Source organism: Gossypium arboreum, chromosome 1 (genome assembly GCF_025698485.1).
Source record: "Gossypium arboreum isolate Shixiya-1 chromosome 1, ASM2569848v2, whole genome shotgun sequence".
Classification (NCBI taxonomy): domain Eukaryota; kingdom Viridiplantae; phylum Streptophyta; class Magnoliopsida; order Malvales; family Malvaceae; genus Gossypium; species Gossypium arboreum.
In genome coordinates, this window is record NC_069070.1 from 95186398 (window position 1) to 95200782 (window position 14385).

Genomic DNA, 14385 nt, shown 5'->3' on the forward strand with positions numbered 1-14385 from the left:
TTCAGTTTAGTTGGCAGTTTGTTTTGGAGTATGGCTAAGCACGCCTCGTTGAGTTCTACTGTAGATACGTCCTCGAACTTCCTTTTATTTGTTAGAAACTCCTTAAAAAATTTTGTGTATGTAGGTATCTGCGAGATGGCTTCAACAAAAGGTAAGTTGATATGTAATTGGTTAAAAAGTTCAAGAAACTTACCGAATTGTGCATCAATACGGTCTTTTTTCAATTTTATTAGGTATGGAACTGGTGGTTTATGTGCCTTCAGCACTGGTTTGTCACTATTTTCGGGTTGTTCTTCCCCTTTTTCGCTTACCACGGCTTCTTGTGTTAGCTTCTTTTCAGTTTTCGCTAACACTTTCCCACTCCTTAGTGTAACTACTTTCACATGCTCTTTTGATTTGGTGTTACTAGGTAAACTTCCTAGTGTTCTTTCTGAAATCAGTTTGGATAGCTGGCCTATCTGAGTTTCAAGCCCTTGGATCGATGCTTGTTGATTTTTAAGTGCTGTCTCGATGTTTTGAAAATGAGTTTCTAACATCGATATAAACTTTGAGAGCATATCTTCAAGGTTCGGATTCTTTTCCTGTTGGTAGGGTGGTTGTTGGTAGCCTGGAGGTGGTTGTGGTCTTTGGTTTCCTTGACCACCGTACGAGAAATTGGGGTGGTTCCTCCAACCTACATTGTAAGTGTTACTATATGGATTGTTTTGAGGTCGAGGATTATTACCCATGTAATTTAGTTGCTCGTTATCCATGTTGTGGCCATAAGGTTGGTATTCCGAATGGCTTGTTCCACCTCCACTTGCTTCGTATTGCATTACTGGGTGAACCTGTGAAGAACAAAGAAAACCATCAATTTTCTTATTCAAGAGTTCTACCTGATTAGAGAGCATAGTTACTGAATCGACGTTATAAATGCCGGCTGTTTTCGTTGACTTTGTCCTCATGACTTGCCACTGATAGTTATTCAGTGACATCTCCTCTATAAACTCATAGGCATCTTCAGGTGTTTTATTATTGATGGTTCCGCCAGCAGCTACATCGACCATCTGTCGAGTCAAAGGATTCAGGCCATTATGGAATGTTTGGACCTATAACTAAAGCAGTAACCCATGGTGAGGGCACCTTCTCAAAAGGTCCTTGTATCTCTCCCATGCGTCGTAGAGTGTTTCTAAATCCATCTGCACAAAAGAAGAGATATCATTACGTAATTTAGCCGTTTTAGCAGGCGGAAAATATTTTAGTAAAAAAGTTTCGGTCATTTATTCCCAAGTAGTGATTGACCCTCGTGGTAATAAGTTCAACCAATGTTTAGCTTTGTTCCTTAATGAAAAGGGAAACAACCGAAGACGTATGGCATCATCAGAAACGCCATTGATTTTAAATGTATCGCATAGTTTTAAGAAGTTGGCTAAATGAGCATTGGGATCCTCATCCTGCAAACCGTCAAACTGAACAAATTGCTGTATCATTTGAATAGTGTTAGATTTCAGTTCAAAAGTATTTGCAGCTACAATAGGTCTAACTATGCTCGATTCAGTTCCTGTTAAAGAAGGTTTAGTATAATCATACATAGTGCGTGGAGCAGGGTTTTGATTAACCACAATTGCAGGAGGTACCTGATTGTCTTGGTTTTCAGCCATCTCTTCGGTTGGGGGTTGAGTATCGTCCCCTTGCTCGTTCTCTGTGTATCTTAAGCTTCGCCTTATTTCTTTTTGATGTCTGCGAACTGTGCGATTGATTTCTTCGTCAAAAAGTAGTGGTCCTGATGGGTTTCTTCTAGTCATAAACTATAAAAACCTGCCAAGAGAAGGAAAAATTAAATTAATAGTTAATAATAATAATTAAAGAAAATTAAATTGCAAGAAAAATAAATGGCTAAAGTAATAGAAATTGAGCGTTCCTAATATCTTAGTTCCCCGACAACGGCGCCAAAAACTTGATCGCGTGATTTCGTGATAGGTTTTAAATATTTATACTTACTCATTCTTGAACTAACTATTATTGCGATGTAGGCAAGTGTACCTATCAAATAGTAGTATAGTTTTAGCAAGACCAGATTGTCGAAGCCAAAGGAACTAAAAGTACTAGTAATGACTATCTTTTTATTATCTAGCGTAAGAATAAAGAGGTTTTTGTTTTAACTAACTAATTATCTAAACTAATAATTCACAGAGAATAGAATTGGGGAAATGCTTTTGGGAAAATCAATTGAATTAAGACAATACCTAAGGAAAAATCTACCTAGACTTTACTTGTTATTCTAGCTCCGAATCTGGCGATTTATTCATTTAACTTGTTTCGTAGAGATCTCTAAGTTATGTTATTATCCCTATTCAAGACTAATAACGTCTAATCCCTAGATTGAATAATTGAGACCTTTCTCTAATTAACATCCTAGGGTTGCATTAACTCAATCTATGGATCCCCTTATTAGGTTTCACCCTAATCCAACAAAATCTTGTCACCTTATGTCTAGGCATGCAATCAACTCCGCTTAATTATGACAAGTGTACTCTTAAACAGGGTCTATTCCTCCTCTGAATAAGAGCTTAGCTTGAATCAGTATCCTGGGATATCAAAACAAGAATTAAGAACACATAATTAAGAACAAGTTAAATATTTATCATACAATTCAGAAAATAATAACAAGATTCGTCTTAGGTTTCATTCCCCTTAGGTATTTATGGGTTTTAGTTCATAACTAAATAAGAAAACATCTCAGAATGATAAAGAATACAAAACATAAAGAAAACCCAAAACTCCTGAAGGGGGAATTGATGAGAGATCTTCAGTCTTGATGATGAATCTGGCTTTTAAAATGGATCAATCGGCTTCCTTGGAGTAATTCCTTACTCCTTATTATCTGCCTCCCTTTTCTTCCTCCTCTAGGGTGTATTTATAGGCTTTGGGATGCCTAAGAGCCCTCAAAATTAGCCTTTTCCGAATTGGACTCAACTTGGGCTCGACAGGGACACGCCCGTGTGACACGCTAGTGTGCGATTACTTCAGGCCGTGGTCGAGCCTGCCAAATTGACACGGCCGTGTGGTCTGCCCGTGTGAGGAGGTCCAGACCGTGTTGATTTCGTACTTTGGGCCATTTTCTCCGTTTTTGGCCCGTTTCTTGTTCCTTTTTCTCTTCTATGCTCTCCTGAGTATAAAACATGAAATTAAAGCAGTAGGAGCATCAAATTCACCAATTCTAATGGAAAATCATCCATAAAATACATTAAGCATGGGGTAAAAATATGTATAAATTACGATTTATCATTGTTATGATGAACCTCTCTATGAATATTTGTGATGTTGATATGTTTAATTTAATTAATATGACTTAAGTTTAATTCATGTTAGGTTGATTGCATCTCTTCTACTTAATTTATTAAAATTGTGTTTGTGTTGTTATAGGCCTCGGCAAGATGTTTGATTAAGTTCTTGCATTAAAATTGTAAGGTAACTAATGAATTAATTATTTAAACAGATTGAAATTGTAATTATTTGACATGATACTTAATCAATGCATGTTTAATCATCCAAAGTAGCTGAGGGTTAAATTAGCAATAGTATCGAACGATACAATTTCCTTGCATAACTTGCAAGATTATTGTGATTAAACTGTTTCAAGGTAGAAATACATTGTTACCTCATGTAATCTTTTATGTGCTTATGTGATTAAATTAATTGTTGGATTGGCATAGAGATATGTACAAGAGATTATTTTAATTACGTTTGCCTATTAAAGTTTGTTTAATTGGTTGAATTGACATAGAAATATAGTCGAGAGATAAATGGATTTTGGCATGTGAGTATGTTCATAAGTTAGCAAATTATCGAGTTGCCGTGAATTTATTTGTAACAACATGAACATGAGTTTAATAATTCTAAGTTAAGAGATGTAATTAATCTAACACAATCATGTCATCTTGATTAAATCAGCTTTTGAAATCGTGCATTAGAACTTTATTTTATTTTATTTATTTACTTTGTTTACTAGCTTTTAATCACTTTTCAAATCAAAATATTTTTTTTCTTCACCAAAGTGTTTTAAATTGCATTCATAAATAATTCTTTTCACAGTCCTTGTAGGTACGATAACTCGATATTTACTTGTCACTTTATTACTTGTTGCGATTGTGTACGCTTGCATATTTCCGTCATTCCAGTCTTCGACGCCGATCCTGTAAGTATTTCTAAAACTTAGATAGTATACTTTGAAAACACTGTAGATGACACTTTCTGAAACTGTACCGAAATAGTTAGAGATTGAAACTTCTGAAAGCATCTCTGAACTTCTGATAATTTATGCATAAAATATCTGTTAATAAATACTGGAACTGTTGCATAAAACTTTATAATGTAGATAAATTCAAATTATATAATGAGCGATCGTGGAACTCGCGAACGTGGTATTCGTGGCCTTGGTAGAGGCCGTAGGGGGCTCGAGCTGAGTCTTATTCTTTGGGCAGTATGCCAAATCTAGGTACAAGTGAGACACCAGTTTCACCTGCTACCGAAAGGGTCTCAAAGCCGTTTGATTGGGGACGACGCACTATTCTAAGCCATGTTAAGATATTAGAGAGGATCGCTGGGCCCATACTAGACCTGGGGGCCATGGGTTGGTAATTGAATGACTCTGGTCCAATGGTGCTGAGTTGTTTAGGGGTGTCACAGGAGTCACCCCTACTGTGGCCGAGTATTGGTTGGAGGCCACAGAGAGGATTATAAATGATTTGGGCTGTACTCACGAGGAAAAATTGAAGGGTGTAGTTTCTTTGCTTCATGACGAGGCATATCAACAGTGGTTGACGGATGATGAGGGTACTCAGCCGGACTTTCTAAACTAGGATTTCTTTAAGACCACATTTTAGAGTAAGTACGTGGGGGCGAGCTATGTAGATGCTATTAGGCTTGAGTTCATGAATCTCATGCAAGGTGATAGATCTATGGCCGAGTATGAGGTCGAGTTTTTGAAGCTGAGCCGCTATTCTCGAGGCATGGTGGCGTCTAAGTATGAGCGGTGCGTTCAGTTTGAGGATATCTTGAGGGATAATTTGAGGGTATTGATTACTCCTCAGATGAAGTGAGAGTTTGCGATTCTAGTTGCGAAGGGACCGAGAGAGGGGTAAAAAGAAGAGAGATTCAGAGCCCTCTATTTTTGTTCAGAGGCCTAAGAAAAAGGTCAAACCTGATGGGTCTTTTAGAGTGGGGGTTCCTGTTGCACCTACTGGGATTCAGCCATGTGGAGATTGTGGTAGGTGCGAACCGGGTTAGTGTTGGAGGAGGATTGAGGCTCATCTGAGGTGTTGGTCCTTAGAGCATCGAATTTGAGAGTGTCCATAGTGGATAGATTAGATGCAAGCTTTGGGACCGGGTTCTGTACAACCTCAAAGGGCAGTTCAGCAGCCACCTAGGGGCCGTGGACTGGTTAGGGGTGGTAATGGTATGGGTCATGGGCAGAGAGCACTGGGCAGAGGTGTTAGTTAGACTGAGGTGAGGCAACCTGCATTGATTTATACTACTCGTCGCCGAGAGGATAGAGATGCTCTAGATGTTATCACCTGTACGTTCTTAATTTTTGATGTACCTTATACTACTTTGATAGCTATGTAACTAGTTCTGTATTTGAAAATCTGGGAATTTCTGTTGAGAGCACTTCTAGTGAGATCACTATGTTGAGTCCATTAGGGCAGTCTGTTCGGGTTGGTAAGCTTTATAGGGATGGTTCGTTAGAAGTTCAAGGGGTTGTCTTTTCGGCAAATGTGATAGAGCTTCCGTTTGGAGAGTTCGACTTGATTTTGGGTATGGACTGGTTGGTAGAGCACCGAGTTTGTTTGAATTGCGTAACTAAGAGGGTCGTTCTGAGGACTGAAGATGATAGGGAGGTGGTTGTGATTAGTGAGTGTCGAGATTATCTGTCTAATGTGATCTCTACTCTTGTGGTTGAAAAATTGGTTCGGAAAGGGTGTATGGCATATTTGGCTTACGTTAGTGCTTCTGTTTCTAGGGACTCTTCTGTCGGGAATATTAGAACAGTGAGGGATTTTTTGGATGTCTTTCCTGGGGAGTTATCGGGTTTACCACCTAATTGAGAAGTTGAGTTTGGAATTGAGCTTCTACCAGGTACAACTACAGTGTCCATCGCTCCCTACTGAATGGTGCCGAAGGAGCTAACAGAGCTTAAAGCTCAACTTCAAGAGCTTTTGGATCGTGGTTTCATCTGTCCTAGTGTGTCTTCATGGGGGGCACCAGTTTTGTTTGTGAAGAAAAAGGATGGCACCATAAGAATGTGCATCGATTATCGGTAACTAAATAAGTTGACTGTGAAAAATAAGTATCCACTTCTGAGGATCGATGATTTTTTTGATCAGTTCCCAGGGGCTTTTGTGTTTTCAAAGATTGATCTTCGTTCTTGGTATCACCAGTTGAGAGTTAAGGAAGTGGATGTTCATAAGATTGCATTTAGGACTTGTTATGGGCATTATGAGTTCCTAATTATGCCTTTTGTTCTGACGAATGCTTCAGCTGCATTTATAGATCTGATGAACTGAGTCTTTTAGCCATATCTAGATCAGTTTGCCATTATCTTTATCGACTATATTCTGGTTTATTCTGAGACTGAGGATGAGCATGATAAGCATCTTATAGTAGTGCTTTAGATTCTTCGTGAAAAATAGTTTTACGCTAAGTTGAGCAAATACAAGTTCTGGTTGCGAGAGGTAAATTTTCTAGGGCACGTGGTTTCTACTAAGGGGATCTGAGTTGGTCCTAAAAAGATTGAAGCTGTGCTTGATTGGAAACAGCCTAAGAATTTATCTAAAATTTGCAGTTTTCTAGGTCTGGCGGGGTATTATTGACGGTTTGTCGAGGGGTTCTCTCTGAATGTAGCTACTGTATTTAAGCTTCTGCGTAAGGGTGTTCCTTTTGTATGGAATGGTGCACAACAATCGAGCTTTGAGAAGCTCAAGTCTGTTCTGACTTGGGCTCCTTTTCTAATACAACTTGAATTTGGAAAAGAGTTTGTGGTGTACAGTGTGTGTCACACGTCGGTTTGGGATGTGTACTGATGCAAGATGGTAAGGTTGTGGCTTTTGCGTCCCGTCAGCTTAAGATACATGATGGGAACTATCCGACGAATGATCTTGAGTTGGCTGCGGTGGTTTTTACTTTGAAAATCTAGAGGCACTATCTGTATAGTGAGAGATGTATTATCTACACTGATCACAACAGCCTCAAGTATCTCCTTACCTAAAAGGAGTTGAATCTTAGACAACGGCGATGGATTGAGCTGCTCAAAGACTATGACTGCACGATAGAGTATCATCCTGGTAAAGCCAATGTGGTGGCCGATGTTCTAAGTAGTAGAGCGATGAATGATTTGAGAGCGATGTTCACTTGACATAGTCTATTTGATGATGGGAGTCTGTTAGTTGAGTTGCAAGTTAAGCCGACTTGGATTGATCAGATTCAAGTTAAGCAGTTAAGGGATGAGTCTCTAGGTTTGCAGTTTTGTCAGGTTGAGAGTGGCAATACTTTAGATTTTGGGCTGAATAATGATGGTGTTTTGTGTTTTCGAGGTTGAATCTGTGTGCCGAATGATTTCGATTTAAGACAGTCAATTCTGAGGGAGGCACATTGTAACCCTTATGCTATGCATCCCGGTAGTAGTAAGATGTATCACGATCTTCGTGGGTTATACTAGAGGCCAGGTTTGAAACGTGAGGTTACGAATTTCATTGCTCGTTGTTCGTGTCAGCAAGATAAGGCTTAGCACTAGTTGCCTTCGGGTTTGCTCCAACCCATTAAGATTCCTTTATGGAAATAGGGATGAGTAATGATGGACTTCGTTAGTGGGTTGCCCTTGACCCTCACTAAGAAGGATTCTGTTTGGGTCATCGTGGATTGATTGGCCAAGTCCACTAATTTTATTCCGGTCAGATAGGCTTTTCTTTGCAGAAGTTAGTGAAGCTATATATTTCTGAGATAATAAGACTGCATAGGGTTCCTGTTTCGATTATTTTTTATAGAGATCTTCGCTTCACTTTTCGGTTCTAAAAGAAATTACAAGAGGCTCTGGGTTCGAGATTGAACTTCAGTACTGCGTTCCATCCTCAGACCGATGATCAATTTTAGAGGGTGATTCAGATACTAGAGGATATGCTTCGGAGTTGTGTAATTGACTTTCGAGGTAGTTGGGAGGATTATCTACCGCTAGCTGAGTTCGCCTACAATAACAGTTTCCAGTCTAGCATTTAAATGGCACCTTACGAGGCTTTATATGGTCGTAAGTGTTGTACTCTGCTCTGTTGGACTGAGTTGGGTGAACGACGGGTTTTGAGTCCTGAGTTGGTTTCTAAGACCGAAGATAAAGTTAAACTAATTCGGGATCATCTGAAGGCAGCTTTTGATAGACAAAAATCTTATGCAGATCTGAAGAAGAGAGATATTGAGTACTTTGTGAGGGACTTTGTATTTTTTAAGGTTTTTGCATGGAAGAAAGTTCTGAGGTTCGGTCGTAAGGGCAAGTTAAGCCCTAGGTTTATTGGGCCGTGTCAGATTTTAAAGCGTGTGGGGCCGGTCGTTGATCAGTTGGAGCTACCTCCAGATTTGGATCATATTCACGATGTGTTTCACATCTCGATGTTAAGCGGTACCGGTCTGATCCATCTCACGTAGTCTCTGTTGAGGAGATTGAGGTTAGACCGAATTTGACTTTTGAGGAGGAGCCAGTTCTGATTCTAGATCGAGATGTTAAGATTTTGAGGAGGAAGTCCATACCGTTAGCAAATGTTCTGTGGCAAAATCATGGCATTGAGGAAGCTACGTGGGAACCTGAGGACTCGATTCGTCAACAGTATCCTTATCTGTTCTGATCAGGTAAATTTCAAGGTCGAAATTTCTTTTAGGAGGTAGAGTCGTAACCCCCTGAATAATTTATTTCTACTTCTGTAAATATTTAGCACAATTGTGTATCTGCTTTAGTGGTTAAGTGTTCTGGGTCTGTATGAAAGGTCTTGGGTTCAAGTATCATTTTTTTTCCAATTTTATTATTTTTGATCTAAGCCTTATCCTTATGGAGTGGGCTTTTATAAAACTGTTTGTTAATCCATAATAGAATGAGCCTGCTGGTTCAATGGTAAGGTGTTAGCTTATTCTATGGTCCTATGTTCGAATCCCTGTATTAGTGAGGGTGTTATATTTTTGCTTTGTTAAGCGATAGAGTTTTTTTGGAGTTGGGATCCTGAGTAAGTTGTTTGTTAGTGGGTTAGTAGAGAGAAATTAGGGATATGCTAGCAGTTTTTTTTTCTATTTCCCAAAATTTTTTCCCCTCTAGCATTTGTTTTTCTCTCTGTTTGCCACTTTCAACTTTCGGCTTCTTTTTCTAACTTCTATCAAAATTTTCCTTTCAAACCGCGATACATTGATGTTTCGTTTCTTTCGTGTTGTTTAATAGGTAAGGGTTTCGTTGTATTTTTGAGATAGTTATGTTTATGCATTAGTTTCTGTTGGTGTAATCGTGGAATTTGATTTTTCTGCCATTATTTTGGTGTAGGAGAAGGCTATGAACAGTGAATTTCGCACCATTTGCTTGAGCGGTATTAGCAGTGGTTTTCGTTGTCGGCAAGTCTTAAGTGTTATTTTGGGTTTTGTGCTGATTCGTAAATTGACTGCTAAATCGGCATTTGGGTGCCTCTTTCTTAGGTTTCAAGGCCTCCGGAATGATTTTGCATCAACATCATAACAGGCGTGTGCCCGAAACGCAGAAAGTTGAATTATTAAAAAAGCCGAAAAACTGTTCTGTCGATGCCACACGGCGTGTGGTAACCTGTGTGGTTGGTCGTATGGTCGACGAAGGCATGGTCATGCACAAGACACAACCGTGTGGTGGCCAGAGTGTAGCCGTGTGAGCCACATGGGCTAGGCCAAGTTAGGTGTGTGGGCCACACGGTCGTGTAGGTCCACACGGGTGTGTGGGTTTTTGGGCCAGGTCGTGTGGGCCACACGAGTAAGGCCAATTTGGGTGTTTGGGCCACACAGACGTGGATCCACATGGGCAAGCTACATGGGCATGTGGGTCCATATTTCTGATAAATTTCCTAGGGTCGCGCGGATCGTTCCAATCGAATGTGGGCCTACCGTAAGGTCGGTAAGGGCTAACCAAAACCTAAAAATGTAGATCTGATAGTCTGATATTTTGTTCTGAGTATGATAATGCTATGCATGTCTGATTATTTTGATATCTGTACATAAGCATGTTGAGTATGTCTAGTATGTTATTCTATATCTGTTTCTGTATATAATTGTGGGGTGAGATTTGTATATGAGGAGAAATTATTCTGTATGGCGATCATTGCCTAGATTCTAGTAGCTTGGCTACACATTATCTGATATGTGTCGTAATGGCACGATATGGTTTGTAGGGATGGGTCGGTGTTTTTAACCCTACATGGTGTGGTGGGATGGTCAAAGTTAGTGTGTAGAGATAGGGGTAAGGTTCTATATATCTGATTCTGTTTACTGTATCTAAAAAAGGCATGAACCTGACTCTATTTCTGTATGTTTGCATGCTTAATTTTATTGGGTTACACACTGAGTTTATGAAAACTCACATCCATTTGTCTATTCTATTCAGGTAATCCACAGACTTAGGCGGATCAGTGCGACGGAGCCTCTCGGTGACCACAAGTTCGTAAACTGATTAGGTTTATGGTTTTTATTTTAAGGATTATTTCTGAATTTTTGTAATAATTGGACTCTCCGGACTTTTTGGCTGATTTCCTTTTGAATTTAGATTTTTGTTTTAGTATTTAATTTGCGACTGATATCTAAAAACTATGGTTTTTACTAAAACAAACGTTTTCTAAAGATACAAACTACTTTCTTTAAAAACAACGCTTTTCGTAAGCTTCCACTATAAAACACGTTTTAAGGCAAATTGATTAATTGAATAAACGTTTTGACAATGGATAAAAGCAAATAAAAGTTGAAAAATTGAAATGGTTTTAACATGTAGATTTCATTATCAAAACCCATTCTTGTGGCACGTCCGGATTTGGCCATAACGTCTAGGCTGGGTTTGGGGTGTTACAACCTAAGTATAGAAAATTAAATTTAAAGGATTATGAGTATCAAAGTCACTATTTTACATAATAAATCATCCAAAAACGCATCAACAATGGGATTAAAAACATGTTAATTTTATGGTTTATCAATCTCCTTCAAGATCGAAGATCTCCATTTAATTTCTTTCGAAGATTTATTGTGTTTCTTTATGACTTGTGGTTATTTTGACTTTGAGATTTTTCATTCAGAATTATGAACTAAATTCTCTAGATACTTAGGGAAGATGAAACCTATGATGAATCTTATTATTTGATTTTTGATTTACGCGATAAGTACTTATTCTTGTTCTCAATTATGTATGCTTATTTCCTGTTTTAATATTTTTGAAATATTAATTCAAGTTTAATGTGCTTATTTCAGTGGAGTAAAAGTCCCTGTTTAAGAGTAGATCTAGCATAATTGAGTGGAGTTGCATGCAATCCTAGAAATAGGACGACATGAATCTACTGGATTACAGTCAAATCTAATAGGGGAATCCATAGATCGAGTTAATCCGATAATAGGGGTTGTAATTAGAAAGAGATTTCAATTAATCAACCTAGAGTCAGTTGTTCTTACTCTCGAAAGAGATATTAATAGAATTTAGGGATTTCAACGGATCAAGACACAAGTGAATAAATCATTTAATTCAGATTCAGAATAATAGATGAAGTTTAGGTGAATTCTTTCCTGGGTATTGTCTTTCTCTTTGGTTATCTTTGGTTATTTTCCCATTTCATTCTTTGTCACATTCGTAGTTAAATTAGATTAGTAATTTTGGACTAAAAACAATCACTTCAATTTATCGGTTAAATAATAGAAAAACGTAGTTACTAGTAATTTTAGTCCTCGTGGATATGATATTCCCTACTCACCATAACTATACTATTGTTCGATAGGTGCGCTTACCTTAGTTGTATTTATAGTTAGTTTAGTGACCATCAATTATGCATGTAATGGATTTGAAATGGCTTGATTATAGGTAAATTTTAGTCCACATGGCCTGATACACAGGCATGTGTCTTAACCACGTGTGACACACGGCCTGGTGACATAGCCGTGTGTCCTCTGTTGGTTCTTTTGCATGTAAGTCAGTGAGTTAAACGGCCTAGCACATGGCTAGGCACAAGGGCGTGTGACATGACCGTGTGGCCCTACAAAGAGTTTCACGGGTAAGGACATGAGGTAGGACACGACCGTGTGACCTCTGTTACCAAAATTTTGTGACTTTTTACTGAACTTTCCAAATGTTTTGAAATTGACCTGAATCAATTCTAAGGTATTTTTAGGGCCTCGAGGGCTTGATTTAGGGACAGTATGTATGTATGTTTACAATTGGTCTATGATTTAACTATGTTATGGAATGATTTCAAGTTTAATTATTCTTGATTGTACGGTAATACTTTGTAACCCTAATCCGACGACAGATACGGGTTAGGGGATTTACAGTTCATCAAAACAAAAATATTTTTAAAGAAACAATAAAATTTCGCTTTCAACATCCATGGTTAAGCTTTACTATCTTCTCAAATATCTTTAATAAAATTTATATTTGATTAGCTCTCTTCTAACTTTATATATAATTTTCTTTTCCAATACACAAAGTTTATAAAATTGAAAGGTGTTTTTTTTTTTTTTACCTGTATAAATTTGAAAGTCATAGAGATCATTGTGGTTGCTTTTGGTGCTACAATGGGTTTAACGATTTCAAATTTAACTTAACATTTTCCATCTTCTTAGGGTAGATTTAATTATTAAGGTTTTATAATTGACAACAATTAATAATTTGTGAAAACAACAAACATTCTATTTTGTTTTATTAGCTCTAATAAGATCTATAAAGTTTAAAATAAGATATGTAAGGTTTTAATAATTACCTTATATTGTTCCTTTTATGAGTTAACCCAAAATTTACAAATGTTTTGAAAAGTTAACATGGGAAATTGGAGGCAATTTCTTATAACTTTGGTACCAAAAATTTTCACCATTAGGTTAAAACGCTTTTACAAAGAAGTATTGAAAATTGTTTTGCAAGTTCATTCTCCTAGTTATCCTTTCTCGTTTTTTTTTTCTTTGTGAAGGAAAAAAATTAAACTTTAGGTATTTTAAGATTCCATATTCTATTTTATAACGAATTTATATACACAATTATTTTTTATTATTTTTTAAATATTTATGTTATTGTATAGGATGGTTAGTCAAGTAGAAGAAAAGGGAAATTTCAAAGGGTTGGTGATGATTTTTTAAAAGATCTAGAAGGAATTTTATAGAAAGGGCTTTTGTAGATAAAGATGAAATTCAATTACTATATAATACCAAAGAAATTGAAGAAGATGAATACAACTTATCAAACGACTTATCTAAAATCAATACTCTTAATATTAATATAGGTTTGTTTTACTTTAATCAATGGTCTTTGTTTTTTTCTTTTCTCTATTGCTTATATATAGATTGGAGAATTGCTATCAAGATGATGTTATAAACATCTATTTATCTATCTATATAGTTTGTGTTAGGTTGAGGAAATTTGCTTACATATTCATTATTTTAAGTGAAAAAATTAGTTTGATGATGCAATATTAGCATTATTTCTACATGACTCCATAGGTAAGTAAAGTACTTCGTTGCATCTAATGTTTGGTTTCCTTATGCATTTCATATTTAGTTATAAAATTTTTCAATGCTCCTAATTTCCTTCCAATAGCTTTCAAATATATATGCCTCAACTTGTCCCTTAAGAAAAATATCACGACTTAGTTTAGGTGATGTAAACTTTATTTTTGCCAATTTAAACTTCGTTATTGTTTAGGTGATGTAAACCTTTATTTTCTTGCCATCAATTTTAATTAATACATTTCTTGCTAATGATTTTAGCAATATTTTATATAAACTTTAGTTATGTTATTATTATGATACAATATATATGAGTTTACAATTTTAAACTTTAAATTTTACGGGTTATTTCAGTTTTAGTTGTGAAATTATCTTTTATTACAATATTTCTTACAAATTTCTTTAATTTTATTATATTTTAATTTAATTCAATTTTAACTAAATAATATTATTTTTAAATAAATAGTTAGTATATTTAAGATTTTCATTGCCTATTTTATTACCAATCAGTTTATATTTTATTGCAAAATAAAATTAAGCAGTTGTAATGATAACTTCCCGTATAAACTTTTGGAATAGAATATTATGGTTTCTAAAATTATCTTTACACAAAAAACTAAATTTTGTTGTGTAACATAAAATGATGGTCACAAAACTAATTAAGAATTTGAGTAC

The 14385-nt window shown here is 36.6% G+C and overlaps 1 non-coding gene across 1 annotated transcript; it reads left to right on the plus strand.

Annotated features, from left to right (window-relative positions):
• The first annotated feature begins 1104 nt into the window (after positions 1–1104).
• LOC128282204 (small nucleolar RNA R71) lies at positions 1105–1211 on the plus strand. Its single transcript, XR_008272425.1, has one exon. It is a non-coding gene; the product is annotated as a small nucleolar RNA R71 (small nucleolar RNA).
• The last annotated feature ends 13174 nt before the right edge of the window (positions 1212–14385 follow it).